Genomic DNA, 23,580 nt, shown 5'->3' on the forward strand with positions numbered 1-23,580 from the left:
AACTCCCATATCTTTTCTGTAGGCTACAACCCACAGGAGGCTCCTACCTCAACAGGCTCCAACTTGATGTTTATCAAGCCACTACTTGAAAGGAGACTACCATCTCCTAATGCAAACAATAAATAATAATGTATTGGTTTACCTGGTCATAAATTTTGCATATCTCCATCTTCATTTATGCATCTTCTTCCCTTCAAATCTGCTTCACAACAACTTCATATGTTCCAGGTAACTAATGCATAATAGCTCAATCATCTCTCTCACATTCTCCCATTCTCTAACCTCTCTATGCCTTCCAAAATCACATCTTTTATAAAGATAGTTTGCTGGTTGTTTGTATCCCACATAGGAATATGAAGTGAATAGGCTTGACTCTTTGCCTTCCACTCATTCGTTTCCAAACTCTTCAGATCTTGAATATTGGAACACAAAAATAAATAATCCATCCAATATTAATTGCATCCGTAATGATAAATGCATCAACCTAATGTCAACATCAAATAACAATATTTATCATTAATGCATCACAACAATCTTTGCAACATCTTTTCCTTTGCCTTGGAGTCTTGCCTTTGCATCATAACAATTCAGCTCAATCAACAATTTTACATCACAACCTTCAATATAACATTATCAAAACATTTCAATGTATCATAACTCCTCCTCCCTCTGCTCCTTTGCCTTCTTTTGCTCCTTGTTGCTCCTTGCATTGTTGTTGCTCCTTGCTCCTCCTTGCATTGCTGCTTCTTGCATTCCTTCAATGCTCCTTTGCCATCAAAGACAATATTGCCAACAATCCTCCCCTTTGGCATTGATGGCAACAAATTTGTCGTCCCCTTTTCATTTTGCGAACTGTCTTCCTTCCTCCGATTACCTCCCCCTTTGGCATCAATGGCAAGGGGGTTACAAATGTCTAGTAGCCTGTAAAAGAGTCCTTAGTGTAGCTTTCATCATTGCAATAATGCTCTATAACCTTCAATGTCTTGTTCTGCATAAACAATGTTCATTGTTGACAATCATTGAATGAATGCCACTCTAGTTGGATTATTAGGGCTCCTCCATATTGAATGAATGTTGCTCCATATGACATATAAACATTGCTCCAAATACACTTCAGAAATTTTTAACACTGTAAGAGTGCTGCAAAAATACTGTTGAGAGAACACTTTGTAGGGAAAGCATGGCATGCATGAGAAATGCATTATATTGAGCACTGCAATGAACATATGTATGCTAAAGGCATCCCCATCATATGTAATCCACACCAAGATGATAACAAAGTGCATTGAGTGGAACCTCATTGATTGGGATGTGTTCACTTAAAATAAATTGACCAGCACCAATATAGAATAGTTAATAAAATATAAGAAGGCCACCCAAATTCATTTATATTGGAAAATCACTTTGTCTAACCATTCTCAATCATATATTCTGAAAACATAGAAAGAGCACAATGTAAATTCCAATATTCTATTGTCATTTGTTTCAAACGAGTCTCAAGCCTGAGTAACACAACAATCCTTTCAAAGTCTTGTTTGTCATGAGTATGCTCAATGAAATTGGCTTCAAGTAAACCCTCCAAAATGGCATTAGAAGCCTTGAGCATTTAAAAGAGGAGCTTCCTTTGTGAAGCCAATTGTAGTGACAACTGAGACCTCCTTGCTACCACCAACTTGTGGTTTGTACATAATAAATTCTGGAAATTTAAGATCAGCAGCAATTGTATGATGCTCTACCACTCGACCATGCAATATAATTTTGAAATGGCTTGGAAACTCAAGATATAATATAGAGGCATATAAACAAAGAGAATATCGTATGCAATTTGAAATATGTTGCTCACTGTTGCTTGTTCGCAACATTGATTTTATCAACTTTAGGCCCTCCCCTCAATGCAATATCCTATTTGTTTGACTCAAAGTCAAGCTCAATTTGACCATCATCATTTAGCCATAAATTATAAACAATAACCTTTGTGTCATGTGTTCCAATATCATCAAATTGTTTGAGTAAATCATCTTCAATTAAGTAAGGTGACCATTGTAAGAGCGTTGACAAATTCTGAGCCTAGTCCTCTGCAGTGGAACAAATCAATCTTTTAAGTTGTCCTGAAAATGATAATTCTATGTGCACCATTGGAACTATAATATCTTCATGTCCAGTCTCCCCTTTGCTATCAAATGTGCAACAAACTTGCACAACACCTGCTTTAGCAAAATGGTGAATCATAACCAATAGGCAGCATGTCTTGCTGCGTTTCTCTCTTGTGCAGCTAGCCATTCTTTCACAGTTCCTTCAACTGGAAGGTTTGTAATCCAACCAGAAATTCTTGATGGTAAGGATTTCTCAGTACTTTGGCCCTTCCATATTTTTTGCATTCAATCATGCACATGTCAATATGCTCACCAAGCAATAATTAAACACTGTAAGCACAACATGGTAGATACATCATCTATGAGAGAAACTCCAGAAGCATATAAATGTTTTAGCTCTGCCTCACACACACAACCACAACTAAATGCCATATATTTCAACTTGTGTTTGCAAGATTCACTTGGAGAAAGATTCATTATTACACTGTAACCAACATTATGAGAAGTCGTCAATCCATTGCAAAGAGGAAAAAAAAATTATATTGTCTCACTATTTTGTTGAAAATACCAATTAGGGCACAAAACTGTAATTTGTACCAATAGCATTATAATGGATAAAACCTTATAATTTGAAGGGAGAACTGTGTATCAAGAGTCTTCCATTCAAAACCCTGATATTTTCCTGCCTGTCATACACATTGGATATCATGAACATTGCATACACTGGAACCTCCTTGAATGAACGCTCTAGAATATCCTTGTACGCCAACCCAAAACAAGTGTATGAATTCATGATGCCAATTAACAATCACCGCATATGTATTATTATTGTGTGCCATAATCCATTTGAAAATCAATGTGCAAACAAACCATGAGCAAACAAGACGACATATCAACCCCACTCAAATTACAGGCTGCTCCAATCGTGCAATATATAAATGAACAATTTAAACATAAAGCGTTAATGCTATAGCATTGAATTTATTAATGCTGACCTGCTTAAAAAATTACTATTGCTCCAAAAATGATGATAAAGTTGCTCAAAAGGTGAATTTGTATTAATGCTTGGGTGAATTTGTATTAATGCTGCTCCATGGCTCCATGTATTGTAATGTATCAATCAATAACCTCAACAAATAGGCAACAAATACCAACACAATATGACCCATGTCTATTATCAACCATATGCCAACCTCTGAAACTAGCTTCGTTGTTTGAGGGCCACATGTCCGAATCCGGCGAATCGGATTCGATTCGACCTAATTCATGTGCGGATTTCATGACACGTTGTGTCCGAATGGGACATGATCGAATCCTGATTGTGTCCCGTTTGGACACAATGTGTCACGAAATCCGGACACGAATCCGGAAAATCGGTTCCCGCGTGACCAGAAAAGGGCGAAAATGCTTCTGTTTTGTATCATTTTGTGTCATTCCTTTTGCAAGAGGTGAGCTGTGGGTTTGTTGTTAGGAGTTTGGAGCAAGGTGCTAAGGGTTTGGAGCGTTTTCAATGAGATTCAAGCAACAGGTAAGTGCATTTCCTCTCTATTTTTTTGCATTTGTATTACAATAGTTTGTATATGCATTTCTTTTACAAATTTGTGCATGTTTTGTTTATTTTTTTTACAGTATTCATGGCTCAATCAAGGGCAATAGGTAGGGAGCAAAAGAAGGGGAAGAATGTCACCAAGGGGTTTGTTGTTAGGAGTTTGGAGCAAGGAGCTAAGGGTTTGGAGCGTTTTCAAGGAGATTCAAGCAACAGGTAAGTGCATTTCCTCTCTACTTTTTTGCATTTGTATTACAACAGTTTGTATATGCATTTCTTTTACAAATTTGTGCATGTTTTGTTTATTTTTTTTACAATATTCATGGCTCAATCAGGGGCAACAAGTAGGGGGCAAAGGAAGGGGAATAATGTCACCATTGGAGATGCCCCTCCTCCGCCAATTTCATTAGAGTCCGCTGCAAGTAATGTTGAGGGAAGACTTCCTCCTAAAGGTAACAATGAGAAATATCCCTTATGGAAATATGTCATAAGAGAGGATGGGCCAAGCAGCAAGGGGAAGGGAGGAGGCAATGTGAATTGGAGATGCAACTTTTGCCACAATACTTTCACAAGCACACATTTTCATGTAAAAGGCCATTTGATAGCTTTACCAGGTTGTGGAGTTGGAGTTTGTACACAAGTTCCTTTACAAAAGAGGAAAGAAATGGAAAAAGAGTTCACTGCTGGTATGGCAAATGTGGCTACAAAATATAAAAAAAACCAAGAATAATGACCCCCTTCCATTTTTGAGGAAAGGCACCAACACATTTCCATTTGAGAGTTCTATTGGGGGACAAGCAGTGAAAAGAAAGACAATTTCACTTGGTCCAATGGACAAGATTTTTCAAAAAGAGAAACGGGAAGAGCTTGATCTCACCATTGCCTTTTTTTCTATCAAAACTTCATATCCTTTAATGTTGCATGCTCACCTCTATCTATTGAGATGTGCCGAGCTCTAACTCATGAGTTTGCATCATGGTATGTGCCTCCTAGTTCAGAGAAGCTTAGAACCACATTGTTGACGAAGGCAAAAAAAGAGGTGCAAAAAATGCTTGACCCTATTAAAGCATCATGGCCAACATCTGGGGTTTTAGCATTGTTTCTAATGGATGGACAGATCCAGCACGATACCCACTCATCAACTTCATGGTGTCTTCCTTGAATGGTCTAGTTTTATTGAAAACAGTTGATACACTTGGAGAATACAAGGATGCACAATATATGGGCGAGTTGTTTATTAAAGTTATTGAAGATGTAGATGTTGATTCTTGTGTGCAAATCATTACAGATAATGCATCTGTTTGCAAGGCTGCTGGCATGATTGTGGAAGCTAAATATCCACAAGTGTTTTGGACACCTTGCATTTTCCATTCATTGAACTTAACATTTAAATCCATTGCTTCTGATGTGCTTTGGATTGGTAACATTATTGAGGATGCACGACATATCCGTAACTTTGTACAAAATCATACAAATGCCTTCAGTATCTACAAGGAGTACAACAATCTATCATTGTTGAAGATTGTGGATACACGGTTTGCCTCTTCATTCATCATGTTGAAGAGGTTGAGGGAGGTCAAGGCCGCTTTTGGGGCCTGTTGACCACTACGTGTCAATGACCCATAGTAGTACACCCCCTTTTTTCGCAAAAGGGATAGCGTCTGATCGATTTGTTCGTGCCGTCCAGTGATCATCATCAGCTTGATCATCATCTTATAATGTAAATCCAATCTGCATGTGTATAATGTAAATAATCTCAGCAAATCCGTGTCGTGTATGTAATCACCTAGGTAAACCTACTTTTTTGGTGACGATCTACATTCCGGGAGGTTTTTTGTCTGACCGATCCATTCTCGGATGGTCGACAGAGTTTTCCTTTAGCCTTACCCCAAAGTCGGAATGAATTTTGTCACTGTGATCTTAGGGGAGTCCTAGTGTTTTAGATCGAGTCTATGTAAAAGTGATTTGGGAATAATCCTAACTGTTTGGTTAGGTTATTTTATTACAAATTGGTTGATCTGCTAGATTATATTTTGTGTCGCAGAACTGGGTAGTCTGTGAGGGTCTTTTGCAAATGGGTTTTCCCCCTTGAGATGTAAAAATGTGAAATAATGATGTAAAGTGTCTTGAGGGTTGGAAAAATAATTTATCCCCTCATAGGTTAATTAATTAAATTTTCTGGCCAAAATTAATTAAAATCCTAAGCCAAAAATTTAATTAATCCTAGGTCTTAGGTAAATTTAAATTTTTCTAAGGAAAAATTCGTCAGTCCTTAAAAATTAAATTTTAAGAGGTCCAGGGACTAAGATAAATTGATTATTTTGCTAAATTTTAAGCCTTTGGTCCCTGGGGTTAAGTCAAAGTCAAAATTTTGAGGAAATTAATTCAAAAATTTAATTTTTGAATTAATTAAAATGCATTTAATTGAAAAATTCGAATTTCCTCAATAATTTAAAATTTCGACGGATGAGATTAAAAGAAATTTTGATCCTCATCAATGGTTGAGATTGCTTTGACGAAGATCACTCGAACTAGCCGTTGGAGGATTTATCTTTAAATAGGAGGTCGTTTGTCAGTCAAATCATCCGATCTCTGGATCGTGTACTAAGCTCTCAAGCTCTCTTGTATACTTTTTTGAATTAATGCAAAAGTCTTTGGGGTTTCAACGTGCTGTAGTGTTCCTCTTCATGAATTTATGTTAACATTGTTTTAATTTCTGCTTAATATTATGTAAAAACTATCAATCAATAGCTCTCTTAGAATAATCTCAATACAGGGATCTTATTCAATTTGTTGGCTCTAGGGTAACATTTTTAATTTTGATTGAAGTAGCAGGTATCTCTATTTCTTCAGAATTTTATTGTTGTTATATTTCTCTACTTGATTTGATGGTTGATCTAGTGTTTGCAGAAGATCTCTCAGGTTCTTATTGAGCGTTTGCGGATAGTCTTCGGTTGGACCAGCCACCTCTCAACACATATTTTCTAAAGAGCCTATTTCATAAAGGCCTCAGGATTTATCTAACGATAATTTTTTATTTTTTATTTTTATTTTTATTTATTTATTTATTTATTTTTATTTTATTTTATTTTATTTTTATTTTTATTTTTATTTATTTTATTTTTATTATTTTTTTTTTCTTCTGCAGGGTGTTTTTGGACTAGTACCTCTCTAAAATTTCAAAATCTTTTAAATATTTTGTGGAAATTTTGATAGATCTGGCTATTAAGAGCCTTAGATTATCAGATCTGAGAGTAGAGTTGGACTCATACTCCTCAGATCTGATAGATCTGTAAATTATTTGTATAGATCTGTAAATTATTTGTATAGATCTGTAAATTATTTGTATAGATATGTTATTTACTTGTGTAGATTTGAAATTTTGTAACATAATTTTGAATTATAACACTTGGGTTTTTGGGAGTTTCTCTATTTTTGTACATATTGGGTACTGGGTTTTTCTCTTTTCACTTGTGCAGAAATAAACCTGAGAAATCAACCATGAAAATCTTCAGATTTGAGCTAGATCTAGACCTTGGAGAGCAAGATCTGGGCTCAAAGATTGTTTGCAGGAATAGATCTGAGAAATCAGCCAAGTAAATCTTCAGAATTGGGTTAGATCTAGACCCTGGAGGTCAAGATTTGGGCTCAAAGATTATTTGCAGGAATAGATCTGAGAAATCAATCAAGTAAATCTTCAGATTTGAGATTTTTCAAGCAGATTTGGGGGTTTTGAGACAGATCTAGGCCCTGGAGGGCAATATCTTATCCCAAATCTTTTTACAAGGCCAACTATTAAAGATTTTGCAATAAATTTGAAGATCAAGCAAAATAACTTTTTTTAGAACAAAGGTTTCAAGTTTTGGGGCTCCTAAGCCCAGATCTACCGTCTCCTAGCCCAACACTAGCTCTATTGGCCCTAGATTCCCTTGCTCCATTTCTGATTTGAATATTTGATTTTTTGAAGCTAATCATTGGTGGGTTTTTGCAGAAAATTTGGTAAAAATTTGTGTTTCAGATATTGAATTTTTTTGACAACTTGGGCAAGTGGTCTTCAAGGCCTAGGGCCTAAGGGTTTGATCTCTAAACCATCTTTTTCCTCACTGTTTGCTACAACAGTCATATACCTTTCTAATAGTGGTGAAAAAGACATCTAAGTGGTTTGAAATTAACTAAAAAATTGTTAAATACATTAATAAATCATTTATGTTTGATGCCTATCAAGAATTTGGCCTAGATCTACATTTTGGGTCAATGTTATCTCTGAATAATTCTGTTTCTGAAGTCTGAAATATAACAGTGGAAAAATTTCATGTGGGTTAGCCTGAAATCAGTTCCTAAGTTGTCTAATACATTAAGGAATTAATTTCTTGAGTTGGGCATTCATCATTAGGCTTATTTCATGTTTTAATTGCTGGTTGTAATAAGCATATCAGATCTGATATAATTCCGGAAATCACATCACAACAGGCTGAAATTTTTTGATAATTCATGCGGGCAAGTTTGGAAAAATTTCTGTAAATTTTTGGCATAAAGCTATCATTGGTAGCTTATTGTTTTCATTGTCATATTGCTGTTGTCATAAAGTCTTTCTTACTCCTGTCCTAAAAGTTAATTTCTGAAAATTAAGTACTCTGTCATGGAATTGTGATAAAATGCATATCCTTTGTTTCATAAACGGAGTATTTTTTTGAGCATCTGTTGACATTGATATCGAATTGCAAAGTTGTTTTTGTTCTGTTTGAGCTAAATTGTATCAAGAAGATTTGAATTAAGCTGGTGTTTTAACTATAGTATCTTCAAGAGTTTATTTTCTAAGTCTTCATCTAAAAAATGGCGAGCATTTCATTTGGGTAGTTGAGGGCTTTTGCAACATAAGTGTTTTCCCATTCTTGAGTCTAACTTCATTTCATCTTCCGGTGCATTTGCATATAAATTAACTTTGCATAGATAAAATTTACTTCTAAGCATAAGATTGGTTGATAGATAGATAGATCTTCATCCGTCTTTTCTTGAGAAGCCTGTTTTAATAGTACTTAAAACGGTGACGTTGCAGGCATTGGGTATGTTAGAATTTCAGGAGATGTATCGTTAATCACACCTTAGTGTGCTTCACCTGATCTTCTCTCTGCCAATTACTATGAAATCAGGCTCAACACAGAAAGGATTGACGGGTTCACATTTAAATAGGCATTTAACTAAAATTAACAAAGATTCTTGCATCTCACATTAGTTTTAGGATCTGCATTTCATATAAAATAGTCATTCATCTAAGCAGCAGTTGCTAATCGATTGCTTGGTCTAAATTTCCCTAGCAAGATCATTGACTCCATAAGGCACTTGTATCAATCGTTTAAAATCTAATCAAATCCTATATGTCTTGCTAAATCTTAATCAAGTACTTGATCACTTCACTGTGTCTCCTGAATTGGTTGGTTCCCAACTAGTTCTTCTTCATTCCACTTTTCCATAAGGTCTACCCCCCTTAGCCTGCTATAGGGAGACGGCTTAAACAGAGAGATTGGGGATTAGGGTGACAGCCCCCGATCTGAGTCGTTGTCGCGGTGCCTAGACATTTTGTGTGACAACAGGGCCATGATTATTTCAGAGTTCTGGTCTTTTTGGAGAAAGACAAATCAACTAGCCTCTAAAAGTGTGAAGGACACTGTGCTAGATGGTGCTTGGTGGGAGAGGGTAGATCTAATTATTCAGATCATGGACCCTATCATTTCTTTGCTTCGATTTGCATATACAGACAAACCCATCTTAGGAGAGGTTTATGAGTGATGGGATTCAATGATTGAGTCTGTGAGGAGCATTATTATACAGAGTGAGTGTCCTGAGTGCGAGACATCACCAGAGGCCTTCTGTGGTATTATACCAGATATTCTTGTTAGCAGATGGGACAACAATTGCACACCTTTACATTGTTTGGCTCACTCATTGAACCCAAAATACTATACCCATGAGTGGCTGAATGGTGGACCTTCCTGTAGATTCCCTCCTCATATGGATGGTGAAATCTCACAGGGGAGGAAAAATGCATTCAGGCGGGTTTTTCAGGATAGAGCATTGCTTTATGAGGTGGAGGATGCCTTTGAAGAGTTTTCCACAGGCACTGGTCAATTTGCAGGATATGATGTGATTAGAGACAGGTTCTTGGTGGGGAAATCATGGGGCAACAACCCCTCCTCTACAACAGTTAGCCACGAGGCTCCTCTCTCAGGTGACGTCATCCTCTTGTTGCGAGAGGAATTGGAGCACAGATGGGAATTTGTATAGTGTTAAGAAGAGCAGGCTTGAGCAGTCTAGGGTAGAGACAATGGTGTATGTGCACACCAACCTTCGCCTTATTTACAGGCAAAGGGAAGAGTGGTTGCAGGGAAAGACAAAGATGTGGGATGTCTCTCCTGATGATATGGGTCTGGACAACAGTGTTGGGTTGGCATTGGCCAACATGGATCTCACTGATCCAATGCTAGAGCCTGTTAGATTTGATGATGGTGATACTGTAGAGGGGTCATCCTCCACACCAGCAGATGTAGAGACGACTATGGATACACAAGAGGAGGAGGATGCAGAGGAGAGCAGTGGTGACCATGATGATGAGGACATTGATGCTGATTTTGATAATGACTATGAGGACTGATGACTCATGAGTCATGGGCTACCTACTACCTTGAGGCTTGTATACCTGTGGTTGTTTTGTATTTTCTTTTTCTATTTGCCATTGGCATTGCACTACCTATGTAACACATTTTGATTTTGATGACTTAATGAGAAAACTACAGCTGTTAATGTCTTTATCTTACTATCTTGTCTTTCTCCTATTGGGTCATTGATGAATTGAATATGTATTATGATTTATCATTTATGAATTTAGAATTTATGATTCATTGATTTATCATTTATGTGACATGTATTTGAATTTTGTATGTACTATGCATGGTATAATGTTACTAACTTACTTTGTAAACAGTAAAACTTACATCTAGATGAAGATCTATGTTTGAAATCAATGAATTTGTATCATTAATGAGAATTTGTGTAAGAAATATCTAATTTTTAATATATATATATATATATATATATATATATATTTTTAATAAAATAATATATAACATATCTGAACGTGACCTGTTTCGGGGGGTCAACGTGTTCGAATCCGACACTCGAATCCCCGTATCCGAGGAATCCCGAATCCCCGTGTCAGGTTACTTAGATACCAACACTATGCACCAACGTATTCACCAAGATAATATTCACCAAAACTATTCACCATGATAACCAAGATAATATTCACTATTTACCAACATATTCACTGAGATAATATTCACCTAAGCTTTGCACCAAGATAATATTCACCAACACTATTCACCAAGATAATATTCACTTGCAATTGCTTGATCATGCTTGACTCATTCCAATAATAATTTACCCGTCAAATAAATTCTCATGCACCATGATAAAAAGAAACACCAAATATATCCACATATGAATTCCACTCATCATTAAATCAGCCCTTGGTTTATATAAACAACTCGTGGTTTTTCTTGATAACTATTTTTCTTACAAACCAAAGCCATTACCAAACGGTTTAGGAAACTATGTAGTCTTCCTCCAAACCATTCACAGCTTAATTCCAGTCAATTCCATATCAATTTAATATATCATAAATAGTTTAACATATATAGTTCAAATACATATATCCTCGTTCCAATATTAACACTCTCCAAATTGTAGCTTTCAAATTATGTGCCAACCCATATGCTGCTCTCAAATAATATAATAATAACTCCGTGTTATAATATGCTGCATATCCATATGCATGAATGCTTGGAATGTGCTACCATAATACCATATGCTGCTGGGTTAATACCATGAATCCATATGCTGCATTAGTATATAACGTTGTTGTTCTGTATATAAAGTTGTTGCTCCATATGTAATGCATCCATGGTTGTTGTGTTAATATTGTAATTGGACTTTAATATTGCTGCGTTAATATTGTAATTGCACATCAATATTGTAATATTGAAAGCATTCACCATTAATTGCTGATAATATTAACTCATATAAACCATATGCTGCATTAAACCATTGACTTATTGCATTGCGTTAAACCATTGACTTGCTACATTGCGTTAACAGTAAAACTTGCTGAGATAATTTCTTGGAATATTATAACATTGTTGCATATATCCATATGCTTGGAATATCCATAATTTTGCTGCATATATCCATATGCTTGGAATATTACAACGCATTCATGATTGCTATTGTGCATCAATAAGGCTATTGTGCAGTGATCATAATAATGCCAATGAATGCTTGATAATGCCATCGAACACTTGATAATGATAATAATGCCATTTAAACAATAATAACCACTAATACTGCTTCAAGGTAATTAATGCTGAAGGAATCAAATAAATTTCTCCAATAAAATTGTTGCATATAATTATTCCACTGTACATTATTATTCTGTTGTACCTAATTATTCTACTGCGCATTCATGATATCTCATAGAATTTTGATGCTGCTCCATAATAAAGCTGCGTTAATGACAAGGATAATGATAAAAAAACGCTTCCATAAATTAACTCCATACTCACGCCAACCTCATAAGCCGCATAAAAACGTTGCATACAATTGTAACGCTGGCCAAAAATACAATTATAGCACTGCTTCTGTAACGCTGGCCAATTTGCAATGGCAAGAATCATGCAGCAATACCGATGCATACCAACACATATCAACTAGTCCAAATATTTTTGCTAATATCGTTGTTTTGTTGTTATACAGGCATGCTTACTGCAAATATCAGGCTGCCAATATGAATGCACTCTATTGATGTCAGAGGGCCATAAACTTTGACATGGGCTAAATTAGGGTATGACACTGTAAAATTGGTAACGCATGCTCTTTCATCTGAATCCTCTTCACCTGCAAATGACTGAAATATCATTGTAACGCATCCCAATCCAACACACCTCTTTCGTCTGAATCTGCTTCACCTGCAAAAGTCTAAAATATCATTGTAATGCATCCCAATCCAATGCATAATGTGGAATATTATCAAGGCATTCAATGTAATATCCTGTTGTTGACGCCACAATGTTTGTTTATTCAGGTCCATTGGTCACTTCCCCTTGGCATTGTTTTGATGTCTATCCATCCAGAATCGTAGTTGAGGTTTCTATGCTGGGATTACAGTCTATGTGTATGAACACCATTTTCCTCATTGACGTTTACATAAAATAGCCTGTGCTGCTCTATTCAGCTCGTTGTCGTGAGTTTGTGGCATCTATCTCCTCATAGTTAACAATTCCAACTAGGATAGCCATTTCAGTGATAGTCCTTGGAATTCTAACTTTTTAATTGCATTGTTTTATGGGATTTTTTTTTTCATGTAATCCCAGTTAGCATGCCTCTTGTGACAAGATGGTCCAACCTGCCTGTAAATGTTGTTTTTGTCTCAGTTTTCTTTCCGATCCAAAGAATATTTTCACCATCGATGTCAATATATTCATTCATATGGACACCATATGCCTTTGTTTCAAAGAATAGAGCAGGAGTACATTCCAATGAGAACATCAATTTTGTGCCAAATGCAAAAGCCCTTTGATACTACTCATATTTTCTTTTTCAACAAATAGGAATCACATCTTCTTTATGTAACCACTTAATGGCCCCTTGTATCACTTTAGTTCTTTCATTTGGTATTTTTAACTGATGATATAGAGTGATATATCCACTTGTGCAGGTTCCATTGGTAAACAACCAATGTTGAGGTCAAAGTTGTTTACTAGTGTAAGAATATTTTGAAATTGTTTCAGGTGTGCTACACATTCGCACTTTGTTACCAAATTTATCCAAGGCCAAGTCCTAGGAGGCTTGTTTCTCATCCTAAGCCATTCCATTAATGAGCATATTTTCTATGCTCAATCCACCATCTCTGGTACTGCAAACCAATTTGATTTTGTTTAATGGAAACTTGTTAAAGTGAGTCATGAATGAAGTACATCTTCTGCTACTCAAATACAATATGGGTTAACATGGAATGCTTCACAACATAGTGGTGCCAATGTATTTTAAAAGTGATGGATTTGGCAACAGTGATGTCCACTTAAAACCCTGAGTCAAATATGCAAAAAAAATGTTGGATGTCCACTAGCTCTTTCCAATTTTATACTCTCAAAATAACTGATGTTTATATGATTTCCTTTCTTTTGTATTTTCCTACTTCTTTTCATAACAATCTCATGACATCCTACACACAACCCACAGAGCCTTTGAATCGCATTTATTGGCCAATCATTGTTGAAGGAAATGTAACTAGGTTCGGTCTTCATAAATGTACTTTTGATATTTGTATTTATTCAAGAAAAGAAAGATAATTTTTATAATATATGTCAATGAGTTTCTTATTCGTTGAAATAGGTCTAGCACATGTCAAGTGCTATAGGTGAGTCAAGGAGTCAAAAGAAAATGATTGAAGACCTTAAGGGCATGTTGCTCCATGTATATGTTTGTATCTCTGTTTTGAAAAATGGTCGGTTCGAAACCAACTCGGCCGAGTTGGTTCGAGTCATGCCCCCACCGGGCTGACTCGGCCTTTGAACCGGAACGATCGGCCGGGTTATTACTGAGCCGACCGAGTTGTCTAAGGACTCGGCCACTTGGTAATAACCGGGTCAGCTCGGCCGAGTCCGAGCCTACTCGGCCGGCTCAGTGATTGCGACCCGAAAAAGGCAGAACAATGCGGTTGTTTTTGGGAATTTGATTTTCGGGGACCCCAAACCCATTTCTATTCTGCCTTTAGGTTCTTTGGGGTCCATTCCCCTCTCCTAAACCCTATAAAACCCACCCAACCCCTCTCATTTCCTCACAACCATCCCATTGCATTTGAGTGAGAGTTTGTGAGGAGTTGTGGAGTTTGTTTTTGGAGCAGCAATGAGGAGTCTTGGGCAAGCATTGTAGCAGGAGTGAGGAGCTTCTTGGGCAGCCATTGGAGCAGCGTTGAGGAGTTGGTTTGTTGGAGCAACCTTGAGGAGGCAGTTTGTGCCTAGAGATATTTTTTTTTCACTTGTAAAAATCTGTTTTTGCTTATTTATTTTTTTGTGCAAATCTGGAAATTGAAAAGAGTGTTTTTTGTGAAAGAAATGAACATTGAAGCAATGCTATTTTTTTTGTTTTCATTTTCATATTTTTTCCTTTGATTTCCAAGTGAAAAAATGACACCTAGAGTGAAAGATGCTGCTTGGGCATATGTTGAAATGGTTGATAGCCAAATGCAATGCAAATCTTGCCATAGAAAAATTAAGGAAGGTCCTAGGGGCATTAATAGGCTGAAACAACACTTGGTAGGGATTAGAGGCCAAATTACTCCATGTGAATCACTAGAAATTGGGGAGATTAGGAAGGATTTGTTAGCCAACTTTGAGAAGTTTAAAGAAGAAAAGGCTAGGAAAAAAGAATTAAAGGCTGAAATTGGGAGGAAGAGGAGTATACAAAAAATGATGGCTACCAGCCCCCATTTTGATTTTGAGGGTTCTTTCTCTATCCCTTGTACTGATGCATCCAACCCCTTCTGATATGTTCCTCCTTTGGAGTCTATTCAAGAAAAGGGTAAGGGTAAAATGAAAAAGAAGGGTGATATGAATTTCAAAAGTTATTTCACTGTCACACCCTCCTCTCCATCAGATGCACATGGTCCTCAAGCTAGTAGAACTTTGCAGCCCACTTTAGATGACCATTGGAAGAAAGAATTGAGGGAGACTGCTTGTGATTACATATGTAGATGGTGGTATGATGTTGATATCCCCTTCAATGCTTCCCATTCACCATATTATGAGCCTATGTTTGATGCCATACATACTGCTGGAGAAGGCTTCAAAGGCCCTAATATGCATGAGCTAAGGGGGTATCGTTTGCAGAGAGAAATTGCCTCCATTAATGAGTATTTGAAAGATTTCAAGGACTCATGGGCAAGAACAAGATGTACCATCATGTCAGATGGATGGAATGATCAAAGGAACCATACCATCATAAACTTTCTTATTTTTTTCCCACAAGGAACCATGTTTCTAAAATCAGTTGATGCATCTGATAAGGTAAAAGATGGACAATTGTTGTTTCAGCTATTGGATGAGGTTGTTGAGGAGGTGGGGGTGGCTAATGCTGTTCAAGTCATCACAGATAATGCCTCTAACTATGTTCTTGTTGGTAAACTATTAGAGGAAAAACACAGAAACATCTTTTGGACCCCATGTGCTGCACATTTCATAGACATCATGCTTGAGGATATTGGCAAATTAGATTGGGTCAAAAACACTAGAGATCATGCCAAAAGCATAACAAAATTTATCTGTAATCATTCATGGATTTTGAGCCTTATGAGGAGACACACAGGGGGCAGGGATATTATTAGGCCTGCCATCACTAGATTTGCTACTCATTTTTTGACATTGCAATCTATGCTTTCACAACATAGAAACTTGCAAAAGATATTTTCCAGTGAAGAATGGAATCAAAGCCAGTGGTCTCACAAACAGGATGGCAAAGAATTGAAAAAGAAAGTTAATGAAGAAATATTTTGGAGAAAGGCAGTAGAGATTGTGAAGGTCGCTGAGCCACTAGTTAAGGTGTTGCAGTTGGTGGATGGGGTAAGATTGGCTATGGGCTTCATTTATGAGGCTATGGATCAAGCAAAGGAGCAAATAAAGAGGGCATACAAGGATAAAGTGGCTATGTATGGGCCCATTTGGGTAATCATTGATGAAAGATGGAACAATCAACTCCATCGCCCTATACATGCAACTGGGTATTTTTTGAACCCACGGTATCATTATAAAGCTCTGGCTTCAGGAGCTTTGAAGGGGGAGGTTAGAGATGGATTGATTGACTGCATCGATGGCATGATCCCATTGGAGTGTGATCAGGTAGAGATACGCCGACAGGTCACAACCTTCAACAAAGCCACATGTAGCTTTTGGGAAGAACCTAGCAAAGATTGCAAGGGATGCAGATGAGCCAGGTAAACAAAAATTTCAATTTTCAAATGCTTGATACTTATTTTGTTAAATCGTTTATAATTTGAAAGTTGGATAAAATTTGTAATTTTGTTGAGCTAACTCATTACGCTCCTATGTTTTTTGTAGCACAATGGTGGGAGGCTTTTGGTAGCCATTGTCCTGAATTATAGAAGTTTGCAATTCATATTTTGAGTCAAACTTGCAGTGCTACTAAGTGTGAGTGCAATTGGTCTGTCTTTGAGAGGATTCACACGAAGAAGAGAAACAGTTTGGATCAAAAACGATTAAATGATCTAGTCTATGTCCAATACAACCTCTGGCTTAGACGCAACCATTTGCTGAACAAAAGACCTGATTCAAATCCCATTGTGTTGGAAGACATTGATCCAACATCAGATTGGGTAGTGGGGAGTCATCCAACAGAGTTTGATTTTGATGAGGATCTTGATTTGGATTTATAGGGGGAGGCATCACTCAAACATAATGTTCAGTTGAATGCGGATCTTGATCCACTTGTACCAGCCTCAGGGCCAGCCCTAAGTCCTCCAGTTGCAGGGACTTCCTTTGCTTAGCCACGAGAGAAGCACATATCTCGTCTATCTCAGCTTGCAGTTGTTGCACAGTCTGCTAGTGCTACCACTTCTACAATTGCAGTTGGAGATGATGATGAGGAGGAGCCATGGGCTGGCCTCTTTGACTCTGATTCAGAGGTTGTGCCAGATGATCTTGGCTCCTCTAGCAGTAGCCAGTGGTACTAGTCACAGTTTACTTTTGTTGTAGAGGCCATTTCTAGCCTCCTTGGTTATGCGTTTTTGTTTTGATCTCTATATCATCATCATGTATGTATTGGATAGTGCACTGGGTGCCATTTTGATATAATGGATATATTCATGAGCCTACTTTGATCATATGTTGTCTTCTATCTATATTCTAATGCTGTGTGTTTGGAAACACGAATAAAAATCTTTAAAATTATGTTTTTTTATAAAAAGAATAAATATTTAATGTATTTTTTACAATGACTGAGTCATTGAAATCGAGTTGGCCGAGTCAATACCAAGTCGGAGTTGGAGTCGACCCTCGACCGAGTCGGAGTTTTAAAACATTGGTTTGTATAAGAGTCAAAGAATAATCCTCCAAGCAAAGTCAAGCCTCCTCCAAAGCAAAGACACCTCCAAAGAAGCAATTCAAGCTATATATGTCAAGTCGGCTAGTAGTCTTCTAGTCAGCCTTCTAGTTGGCCTAAAAGGAGGGACAATCCTCTATATATAGAGGCCGTCCACTCCACTATAACGTCAAGCCATCACCTCTGAAATCAACGAAGGTAGGATGTTGAGTAAAGGGTAATAAGCAGACAAGAAAAGGGTCTCCAAGGCAGTGAAGAAAGGAGGAAGCAAACCGAAGTGTTAAAGGGCTAGTTATAGCCACATGTGCGAGGAAAGGAGAGCTGTCTCTGCAGTTATGACATCAGTAACCTACAGTCAACCATATCTCATTGTTTAGGGTTGAAACTAGGCCTACAAGGCCTCTCACTCAAGCATGGAAGAAGGCTATACAAGCGAAGGGAGAAGGAAAAGTTTACCATAGTTCTTCTGTGGAGATTCCCTCACATGTGCGAAGAACTAGGGCGACATTACCGCTACTCTAACTCTGCAACATTTGTGAAAGAGAAGAAGGCTCGGTTGCGAGGCAACAAGGCCATCTCCTTAAGTTAGAAAGGCTCCATCACAAGCGAAGGAAGAAAAGGTCAAGGAACATTCTAGAGTGTACAGTAGAAGGTCTCTACAGTTGCCGGAAGAAGTGCCGAAGGAAGAAAGACAAAGTGCTGGAAGAAGGAGGACGAAGTGCTACAAGAAGTAATCTTGAAAGGGCTTGACTTGTGCTTGGAGGATATTCTTGTCAAGGGTATAGGGTTTGGCATTGATCAATAAGAAGCTTCAATAAGAGAATCTTATTGAAGGGTTTTCCTCTCTAAGAGAGAGAGGTTTTGGCCCTGGCAGAGAGCCAACATCTGTGTTCTTGTCTTTATGGTTTTGGTAGCAGTTTGATGAAACACACACACTAATAATAAGAAGAAGATCAAGCTAAGATAATTGTAAAAGTGCTTCATAATAAGAAGAAGATCAAGCTAAGATAATTGTAAAAGTGCTTCACAAATTGTTATCAAGTAGAGAAGAATCCTAATATACACACTGGGCCTTGATTCTTCAACATGGTATCAGAGCTAAGGTGACACATCAAGGAAAGGACATCTCAAGAACACTCATAATGTGACTCGTCAAGGAAGGACATCTACAAAGTTGAAGCATCAAGCCAAGAAGTCTCAATCACTACAAGGACAAGAAGGCCTACCATCTATCATTCATCAAGAAAGACTACAAAGCAAGAAGAAGAGCCTTACATAAAGGCATCTACAAAGAAGAGCAAATCAAAGAGGGACCTACATTATCTGCAAGTCATCAAGCAAATCTCATCATCAAGCAAGTCCACTTGGAGAAGGTAACTTGAAGAACATCAAGATCCTAGGAAGACAAACCATAAAGTCTTCAAGGAGAAAGCAAATCCACTACATCTAAAAATCTATCAAGTATACGTCCCCTTTTGAATATACATCAATGTCTTTTTGCAAGGAAAGCAACAAATTGGTAGGTACCAATAACTTTCTTGCATGGAAGAAGAGGACTGATTTATTTCTCAAGGAGAATGAACTCCTTGAACACATCAAAGGGAATGTTACTATTCCTGCTAAGGAACAAACTCAAGCCTTAGCCAAGTATAATAAGGATGAGACGAGCTCAAAGGATTGTAATAGAATCTATCAAGGATTCTCTCATTCCTTATGTCTCCAAATTTGAAACATCAAAAGAAATTTATGATAAACTAGTAGAGCTATTCTCGGTAACCATAGCTGGAGAAGTGATATCTCTAAGAAATGAACTGTACAAGATGAAGATATCGAAGGAATGAATAACTCCCTACTTCATGAAGATCTTTGAGACGAGGGATCAACTTCAAGAGCTAGGGGAAGTCATGTCTAACAAAGAAATGACAACTGTAGTACTCAATGCGCTACTGAGATTGGGGCAACTTCACATCAAGCATATATGCCAAGAAGGAAGCTACCACACTAAGTGAAATGTAGTCTCTTTGGAAGGTAAAGGAAACAAGACTGAAAGAGTCAAAGTCAAGGAAGATGTGGGATCAAAGGAGCAAGCATTTGCTACCAGGGTCAAGAGAAAGGCAAAATTTGGCAAATTTGGTCCACAGAGAACAAGTAACAAAGATATGTCCAAAATCCAATGCTATGGATGCCAAGAATATGGACACTACAAAAGGAATTGTCCTAAGCTTAAGAAGGACAACAACAACAAAAGAAAGAGGGAAGAAGCTCACATGACTCAAGAGGTGAAAGAAGAAGAAAAGAAGCAAAAGAAGGAAGATCCTCCAGATCTCTACTATGACTAAGTCAAACTCTTTACTTAAAGTCTTCTTTCAAAGTTTTGAGTAGGATAGGAGCATGTAGGAATAAAATAAAAATTGCATGGCTAGAAACATCTTCTAGAATCTAGAAACATGAAGTACATAGAGTTCTAGATACTCATGTAGAAAGAACATTTATAAATGAGAACAAAATGCATGGTTAGAAATATCTTCTAGAATATAGGAGCATGATGGACATAGCTCAAGATATTCATGTAGAAGGAGCATACCTAGAATAGGACCTCATCCACAATGAAAGAAAATTGATCATGATTAAGAATCTTAGAAGACCTCCATCATCAATAGAAAGGAAACATTTGCAAGGCAAGGGTCTTTAAGATCCTATGATGGAATCTTCAAAAGAGGGTTCATAAACCAAAGCAGATGTCTCATTGGGAATCCCATTCATGGGATTCAAGAAAAGGATGATATGCAGGCAAGCTAAGATGGAGCAAGAATGGCCACATCAAGGATGACCAATTGAAGCTAAGATGATCAAAGGAGAATCAAGATGAGGTATGTATGCATCAAAGTTTAGTGATGTTATCATTTGTATATTATTGAGTCATGGGAATAGTTCTATAACATGATCAAATAGGAAAGAACCTCTTTCACCAATGACATGCTCGAAGGCATGTACTACAATGCAATGAAGGCCAACAAAATGAAAAACTCACATAAGGAGTATAAGATTGCTGACTAAGAAGCAAGTAAAGAAGAAAAATGTTGATTAGTCCTAGAAGCAAGCAATGAAGAAGTGCTCCCACAAGGAGCATAAGGTGGTTGGCTTATCTATCCAAGAAGAAGCAAATGAAAAAAGAGATCAAGCATGTGAAGAACAACATGATCACCAAGAATCACTATCTTACAAAATACTTTGAAGATATCTCCCGAAAGAGGGCAGGATAACTCTGACAAAGGAAGGAAAGACCCTTGACACCTATGAAGGCCTTTGAGATACAAAAGGTGCAGATAACTGATTCTACTCTACAAAGATTTCATGATGAAGAAAGCCATCCAGCAAAACTTAATGTTGAAGCAATAAGAGGATGAAGTCATGAAGGGCTACTCAACCGAAGAATGGAAGCAAGCAAGTTCAACGAAGCATCCATGAGAAGAGTATTCCGAAGCATGGACAGGATGACAAAGGAGTAGCCAAATGACAAGAGATCCTGATATATGACAAGAAGACCACTTTCCACAAAGGAAGAAATGACATGACAAACCGGGAAGGCAAAGTGATCGATGGATGGTGCCCTACCTAAAGGAAGTTCGAACCAAGACTTCATGACATCAAAGGAAAGAAGAAGATCAAGCAGCTAAAGGACCGATTAAGAAGAAGTTGTTGATGAATGAACAAGTCCCTAGCTAAGAGGGAGTTATAACAAGTTCCCAAATACAACGGAACTTGGACAAGTACCTTGTCAGAGGATACTTGGGCATGTCTTCCTCAATTGAGAGGGAGAGATAGACACAACATTCTTGTCTTCTATTGGGAAAAAAGAATGGGAGGATTGGATAATCATCTGGCATCCGATACTCTTTGAGGATGTGTAGGGCCCTGGGCATTCAAGACAAGAGTAGGCAAGAGGACCGATATTCTTTGAGGGCTGAGAACCCAAGATAAGTATAGTCCTAGAAGGTCATACTCAGTGAACACCCGGGTGGGTATGTACCTTGAGAGACAATGACTAAGGTGTTTATAAGTCATTGGTTTCGCCAACATTGTGCTCTGACCTATTGAGAGATAGAGCTGTCAGTCAAGGCCTTGCCGTGGAAACAATGTTGGTTATTATGATGCTATAATAGATGGATTGCAAATCTTGTTTCTCTTATGTGAATTCTTGAAGATTGAAACATAGCCAAACACCTTGTAATGTTGTATGAATACCTCCCTAGTTAAGAGGGAGTGTCGAAGGAAATGTAACTAGGTTCGGTCTTCATAAATGTACTTTTGGTATTTGTACTTATTCAAGAAAAGAAATATTATTTTTATAATATATGTCAATGAGTTTCTTGCTCATTGAAATAGGTCGAGCACATGTTAAGTGCTATAGGTGAGTCAAGGAGTCAAAAGAAAATGATTGAAGACCTTAAGGGCATGTTGCTCCATGTATATGTTTGTATAAGAATCAAAGAATAACCCTCCAAGCAAAGTCAAGCCTCCTCCAAAGCAAAGACACCTCTAAAGAAGCAATCTGAGCTACATATGTCAAGTCGGCCAGCAGTCTTCTAGTCGGCCTCAAAGGAGGGACAATCCTCTATATATAGAGGCTGTCCACTCTGCTATAACGTCAAGCCATCACCTTTGAAATCAACGAAGGTAGGAAGCCGAGTAAAGGGTAATAAGAAGACAAGAAAAGGGTCTCCAAGGCAAGGAAGAAAGAATGAAGCAAACTGAAGTGTTAAAGGGCCAATTACAACCACACGTGTAAGGAAAGGAGAGCTGTCTCTGCGGTTATGACAACAGTAACCTACAGTCAACCATATCTCATTGTTTAGGGTTGAAACTAGGCCTACAAGGCCTCTCACTCAAGCATGGAAGAAGACTATACAAATGAAGGGAGAAGGACTCAACACATGTACACTTTGGTAGTCCATGACTCAATCAAATCTACCTTCAAGTTGTTAGACTTGTACAGAAGGAACTTGCTCTGATACCAATTGTTGAAAACTTGACTAAACTGAGCGGGGGAGGGGGGGGGGGTGAATCAGTTTAGCATACTCATGGACATTAAAATTCTTTTCATTAAACTTATTAATTGAAGCATTACATGAGCAACTTAACAAATAATGACTAGTAGATTGAATATGTGAACATCAAGTAATATGCAAACCAAAACATCACATGAACACATAATAACAACAAATATTGACACCGGATGTATGTGGAACCCATAAACGGAGAAAACCACGATTTTATTATTGTTGTGATGTAAAGGCAAGCTCCTACTTATTACATCTGATTTTCTTTAGGCTCCAACCTACAAGAGGCTACTACCTCAAGTTTTTGCAAGCTGCAACTGCAACTCCCATATGTTTTCTGTAGGCTACAACCCACATAAGGCTCCTACCTCAACATGCTCCAACTTGATGTTTATCATGCCACTACTTGAAAGGAGACTACCATCTCCTGATGCAAACAAGAAATAATAATGTGTTGGTTTACCTGGTCATAAATTCTGCGTATCTCCATCTTCATTTATGCATCTTCTATTAGAGAAAATGTAACTAGGTTTCGTCTTCATATATTTAATTTTGATATTTGTACTTATTCAAGAAAAGATAATTTATTTTGATATTATTTGGCAATGAGTTTCTTGCTCATTGAAAATAGGACAAGCACATTTTGAAGTGCTTCTAGAAAGTTAAAGTCAAAATGTAATTATGATAAGACCCTTTGAGGGCATGTTACATCATGTAA

At 37.5% G+C, this 23,580-nt stretch overlaps 1 protein-coding gene and 1 pseudogene across 1 annotated transcript in view; one reads left to right on the forward strand and one right to left on the reverse strand.

Moving 5' to 3' along the window:
- Positions 1–23,580, forward strand: part of LOC149167775 (uncharacterized) — a 381,496-nt gene that overhangs the window by 278,809 nt on the left and 79,107 nt on the right. The gene's annotated exons all lie outside the window — the stretch shown is intronic.
- LOC149167777 (nudix hydrolase 20, chloroplastic-like) lies at positions 12,547–14,701 on the reverse strand (annotated as a pseudogene).

The sequence above is a fragment of the Pinus tabuliformis genome, chromosome 5_1 (genome assembly GCF_031772625.1).
Source record: "Pinus tabuliformis cultivar Carrire ecotype Pingquan chromosome 5_1, CPIR1, whole genome shotgun sequence".
In the NCBI taxonomy this organism is placed as follows: Eukaryota; Viridiplantae; Streptophyta; class Pinopsida; order Pinales; family Pinaceae; genus Pinus; species Pinus tabuliformis.